The sequence below is a fragment of the Vigna unguiculata genome, chromosome 9 (assembly GCF_037176805.1).
Source record: "Vigna unguiculata cultivar grain cowpea cultivar isolate G323 ecotype 2 chromosome 9, ASM3717680v1, whole genome shotgun sequence".
Lineage (NCBI taxonomy): Eukaryota > Viridiplantae > Streptophyta > Magnoliopsida > Fabales > Fabaceae > Vigna > Vigna unguiculata.
Window position 1 is genome coordinate 11,674,613 of NC_140800.1, and position 6,521 is coordinate 11,681,133.

Sequence of the window (6,521 nt, forward strand, 5' to 3'; positions counted from 1 at the left end):
TGCTAGGAATAGATCTCAATATATCAATTGCTTTTAACACTCGACCGTAATGCTGGATAGTTTGTTGAATATGTGAGGAATCAATATTTAGGGAACTAATCTTATGAATTTTATACGTGAGGGATCGGTATAAATGATTTTTCAGTGTGCATCAATATTGGTATTTTCAGATGTTATATATTATATTCATCCAGATTACAAACAAGGGAGATAGATGAAATTCAATCCCAGTTTCTTTTATTGATCTTTTAACTAATTTTCTGTTTTACTGTATTTTATTTATGCAATTTAGTTTAACTACTGATAATCCATCGAATTAAAATTTCTGCATATATATCCTGATTGAGATAATTATTAATTTTCACTGAATTCGTTCCTCGTGGGTTCGACACTCCTACTTTAAATCATTATACTACAGTTGACTTTTGGTACGCTTGCCAAGAGACCAACAAGTATTTTTGGCGTCGTTGCCGGGGAACGGTGTTCTTTTGAAATTTTTAGTTATCTCATCCAGCTTTGTGTATATTTTTCTTTATTAGATAGCTTATTAAATTCTCCCTTTGTACTAATCTTTGCTTGAGCTGTTTTGATTTATGCTCTTAAGAGGTCAGGTTCCTGAAGATCGATTAGCATTTGACCCGGAGATAGAAAAGACAGCTAGAAGGAACAGAGGCAAAAGCAAAAAGAAGCAAGGAAAGACAAGGAAAGAATCTTCTTGTACTTCCATCACATCTCAATCAGAAAACATGGAGAATCAAAGACCAACTCCAGCCAGAAAGACACTTGGAGACTATGCTATGCAGCAAGGGCCAAGATATTTTTCTAGCATAGCAATACCACCCACCACCAAAACTTTGGAGATGAAGCCAGCCTTCCTCAGCTTGATCAGTTCTCATCAATTCACTGGAATGGATAATGAAGATCCATATACTCACCTTTCTACATTCTATGAATTGATAGGAACCATGGGCTTTCAAGAAGGAGATCTTGAGCATGTATACATGCGTTTGTTTCCTTTTTCGTTGGCAAGTAAAGCAAAGGAATGACTTAAGTCACATCCAAATCAGAGTTTGAACAGCTGGAAGGATGTTGAGGAGAAATTCTTGAACAAATTCTTTCCACCATCTCGCTACATCAAAGCCAAAGCTGATATTTCAACGTTTAGGCAAGGACCAGATGAGCCATTCTGTGAAGCTTGGGAGCATTTCAATTCCTTATTGAGGAAATGCCCAAATCACGGATTTGAAGATATTGCTCAGCTGAACATATTTTGTAACGGTCTGAGGCCTGACACCAAGATGATATTAGATGCAGCAGCAGGTGGAACAATGATAAGTGTAGATGCGGAGCAAGCAACAAGAATCATTGAGGCATTAGCATCCACAGATCATCAAGCTCAGCATAATAGGCAAACTATTCAGAGGAAAGGAGTGCTTGATCTTAGTACTACAGATGTGATTTTAGCTCAGAATAAAATTCTGACTCAACAGATTGAAGCACTGACGAAGCAGATGTCTAAATTATCAGAGCAGTTGCAAGTTGTGCAATCCTCTCCCAGTCAACAACCCATGAGATGTGACTTCTGTGGAGGAGATCATCCAAATGGTCATTGTTCTTATCAAAGTAGCTCACAAGGAGAAGTTCAATATGTGAGTAACCAAGGAAGATCGAGAAATTTCTCCAACAATAACAACTTTTCACAGGGGTGGAGAAACAATCCAAATCAGAATTTTGGATGGAAGTAAGATGCTGGTCCTTCAAACAGACAACCTCCTTATCAACAACAACAACATTATCCTTCGGTGCATGACAGAACATCTAAACTGGAGGATACTTTAGAAAAGTTTATGCAAGCTTCTTTAACCAATCAGAAAAATACAAAAGCTTCAATCAGAAATCTCGAAACACAGGTTGGACAGTTGGCGAAACAATTTTCAGATCAGCAAGCAGGTCAATTTTCAGCCAACACACAAACTAATCCCAAGGAGCATTGTAAATCTATTACCACCCGAAGTGGTAAAGTTGTGGGAAGAGGGATTGAAGACAACCTGGGTGTAGAGGAGGAGGTGTTGGAGGAAAAAGAGGAGAGAATGACAAAAATGAGTGTAAGGGAGAAGGGTGAGAAACAGGTACCTCAGTTGAAGAGCCTATCATACCCTCAAAATTCCTCCAAAAAAGACAAGGAAAGGCAGTTTGCAAGATTCATGGACATTTTCAAGCGACTGCAGATTAACATCCCTTTTGTGGAAGCTATGGAGCAGATGCCGACATATGCAAAATTCATGAAAGAGCTCCTAACAAAAAAGAGAAGATTTTCTGAAGAGACAATGGAGCTTGAAGCAGGGTGCAGTGCTATAATTCAGAAATCATTACCTCAGAAATCCAAAGACCCTGGGAGCTTCATTATTCCAATTACAATCGGAACATTACCAGTGGGAAAAGCATTGCTTGATCTGGGTGCCAGTATAAATTTGATGCCTTTGTCTATGCTAAAGAGAATAGGAGATCTGGAAGTGAGGCCTACACGAATGACATTACAACTAGCTGACAGATCCATGAAGTATCCCTATGGTGTGGCAGAGGATGTCTTAGTTAAGGTTGACAAATTCATGTTCCCAGTTGATTTTGTAGTAATGGATATTGAGGAAGACACTGAAATTCCTCTAATACTGGGAAGACCGTTCATGAAGATGGCCAAGGTCATTATTGACGTTGATGATGGCAAATTGAAGGTCAGGGTGCAAGATGATGAAGTCAACTTTAATGTTTTTGAAGCAATGCAGCACCCGAAGGACAAGCAACAATGCTTCAGGATGGATGTGATAGATGAACTTTTTCTATCATCCAAGAAGCAATTGACAAAGGCAAGCCCATTGGTAAAAGCTTTGATTGGTGCTTGTGATGATCTAGAGGATGATGAAGAAAAGAAAGTTGATGAATACTTAACAAATCTGAATTCAACAAAAGAAATTGCATCAAATGAAATACAGCTTGAGAAATTGCAACAAGAAAATAGAACTGAAAGTCAGAAGCTGGAGCTAAAGGTATTACCTCCTCATTTAAAATATGTTTTTCTTGCAGATGGAGGTGACAAACCAGTGGTGATTAGTAGTGCTTTAACGGCTTTTGAAGAGGAAAAGCTGATTTCAATTCTTAAGGCCAATGAGGGTGCAATAGGTTGGACTTTATCTGATCTTAAAGGAATTAGTCCATCCTACTGTATGCACAAAATTCATATGGAGCAAGACTACAAGCCTGTAGCACAGCCTCAGCGGCGATTGAATCCAACCATGAAGGAGGTGGTCAAGAAAGAAGTAATGAAGTTACTTGATGCAGGTATGATCTATCCAATCTATGACAGTGCCTAGGTCAGCCCGGTCCAGGTAGTTCCAAAAAAGGGAGGTATGACTGTTATTTGTAATGATAAAAATGAACTAATTCCTACTAGAACAGTCACAGGTTGGAGAATGTGTATAGATTATAGAAAATTAAATCAGGCCAGTAGGAAAGATCATTTTCCTTTACCTTTCATGGATCAAATGCTAGAAAGGTTAGCAGAGCAAGCATTCTATTGTTTTCTGGATGGATATTCTGGTTATAATCAAATTGCAATGGATCCAGAAGACCAAGAAAAAACTACTTTTACTTGTCCCTTTGGTGTGTTTGCTTACAGGAAAATGCCATTTGGATTGTGTAACGCACCAGCAACTTTTCAACGATGCATGCTTGCAATTTTCTCGGACTTGGTGGAAAAATGCATAGAAGTCTTTATGGATGACTTCTATGTATTTGGGGCTTCATTTGATCAATGCCTGGAAAACTTAAACACCGTACTGAAGCGGTGTGTTGATACTAATCTGGTCTTGAACTAGGAAAAGTTCCATTTTATGGTAACTGAAGGTGTGGTGCTGGGCCATAAAATCTCTACTAAAGGTATCGAAGTCGAGAAAGCTAAAGTGGAGATCATTGAAAAGCTGCCACCACCCAAAAATGTGAAGGGTATCAGGAGTTTTCTAGGCCATGCTGGGTTCTACAGACGATTCATCAAAGATTTCTCCAGAATTGCCAAACCACTCAGCAATCTGCTCAACAAGGATACACCCTTTAATTTTGATGTTGAATGTTTGCATGCATTTTAATTGTTAAAACAGAAATTGGTTTCAGCCCCTGTGATAATTGCTCCTAATTGGAATTTAGGTTTTGAGTTAATGTGTGATGCATGTGACTATGCCATAGGAGCAATTTTAGGACAGAGAAAATCCAAAGTTTTCCATGTTATGCACTATGCTAAGAAAGTCCTTAATGAAGCTCAAATTAATTATGCAACAACTGAAAAGGAGTTGGTAGCTATAGTTTATGCATTGGAAAAATTTAGAGCATATTTGATTGGTTCATCTATCACTGTATATACTGATCATGCTGCAATTAAATATTTGTTAACCAAATCTGATTCAAAACCAAGACTAATTAGATGAATCTTATTGTTGCAGGAATTTGATTTGGTAATCAAGGACAAAAAGGGAGGTGAAAACTTTGTAGTTGATCATTTGTCTAGATTGGTGAATATTGAGGTGACCAACACTCAATCAGAGGTGCAGGAGGAGTTTCCTGATGAAAAATTGATGATGGTGCAAGAAAGGCCATGGTTTGCTGACATGGCCAATTTCAAAGCTGCAGGGGTCATACCTGAAGATTTTAATTGGCACCAGAAGAGGAAATTCCTGAGAGATGCACACCAATATGTGTGGGCTCATTTGTTCAAAATCGGAGCTGATCAACTGTTAAGAAGGTGTGTATCCAATGATGAGGCAAAGAGCATTTTGTGGCACTGTCACAGTTCCCCATATGGAGGGCATTTTAATGGAGAGAGGACAGCTGCAAAAGTCCTCCAATATGGATTTTATTGGCCCACCTTATTCAAAGATGCACACAAATATGTGCAACACTGCAATAGCTGTTAGAGAATAGGGGGAATATCAAAAAGACATGAAATGCCACTGAATATCATTTTAGAGGTTGAGGCCTTTGATTGTTGGGGAATCGACTTTGTGGGACCACTGCCATCTTCTTTCTCAAATGAATACATTTTGGTGGCAGTTGATTATGTGAGAAAGTGGGTTGAAGCAGTAGCAGCTCCTAAGGCCGATGCCAAAACTGTAATCAAATTTCTCAAGCGGAACATCTTTTGCAGGTTTGGTACTCCAAGAGTGTTGATTAGTGATGGTGGTTCACACTTTTGCAATGCTCAACTTCAGAAATGTTTGGAACATTATGGAGTGCGGCATAAAATTGCATCACCTTATCATCCACAGACCAATGGACAAGCGGAGGTGTCAAACAGGGAAATCAAGTGTATTCTAGAGAAGACAGTGGCATCTTCAAGAAAAGATTGGTCAATGAAGTTGGATGACGCATTCTGGGCCTACAGAACTGCTTATAAGTCTCCCACAGGTTTATCCCCATTCCAGCTGGTATATGGTAAGTCATGTCACTTACCGGTTGAATTGGAACACAAGGCATTTTGGGCCTTGAAATTTTTGAATTTTGATCCAAAGGCAGCAGCAGAAAGAGAAAACTACAGCTACAAGAATTGGAGGAAATGAGACTCAGCACCTATGAGTCCTCTAAGCTCTACAAGGAAAAGATGAAGGCTTATCATGACAAGAAAATTCTCAGAAGAGAATTTTATCCTGGCCAATCAGTACTATTGTTCAACTCCAGGTTGAGATTATTCCCTGGAAAGCTAAAATCAAAGTGGTCAGGACCATTCCTTGTCAAAGATGTGAAACCCTATGGAGCCATTGAGCTAGAAGATCCTGAATCCAAAAGGAGTTGGGTTGTAAACGGGAAAAAGTTGAAGCCCTATCTTGGTGGTGAGATTGATAGGCTCGTCACAATCATTCAACTGGATGAACCTTAATGAAACAGGCGTCAGGCTCGTGATGTTAAACAAGCGCTTCTTGGGAGGCAACCCAGTGTTTTAATTATGTTCTTGCACTTCAATTTCATCTTTTGTGATTAAATGTGTTTGTGTATGTAATTATGTGTTTGTGTTTATAGCTCTATGTTTGTGTGTAAAAAGGTGAATTTTAGCATCCAATCATCTCAATAAGGCAAACCATGCAATTTTGGTTGTTTTCAAACAAAACTGGTATTTTAAGCATGGGAATGAGTTTTGGTGCCAGAATTGAGATCATCAAATGCTAAAAATTGCCTTGTTTTGGCCAAATTGTGAAATTTGAGTTTGATAGCTTGATTTTAAGTTTAATGATATGAAACTTTTTGGAATGGTAGAGAATTGATTGAAGTATGGTTTGGTGTGTGTTTCTGAGTTATTTGAACTCAAAGGATCATGAATTGAGTGTGTGAAAGTTGAACCAAAAATTGAAAAGTGGCAAAATCAGGGTGTTCCAAAACTGCACGAAATGTCGCCCAAGCTAAACATGTCTCGCCTGGGCGAGATATGCAGAACTTGAGCTAAACAATTTTGCTGATATACTCGCTTAAGCGAGTAGTGGCTC

The 6,521-nt window shown here is 38.8% G+C and overlaps 1 non-coding gene and 1 pseudogene across 1 annotated transcript; one reads left to right on the plus strand and one right to left on the minus strand.

Annotated features, from left to right (window-relative positions):
- The first annotated feature begins 530 nt into the window (after positions 1 to 530).
- On the plus strand, positions 531 to 5,920 carry LOC146883532 (uncharacterized; annotated as a pseudogene).
- On the minus strand, positions 1,137 to 1,243 carry LOC114171450 (small nucleolar RNA R71). Its single transcript, XR_003601512.2, has one exon. It is a non-coding gene; the product is annotated as a small nucleolar RNA R71 (small nucleolar RNA).
- Positions 5,921 to 6,521: the final 601 nt, after the last annotated feature.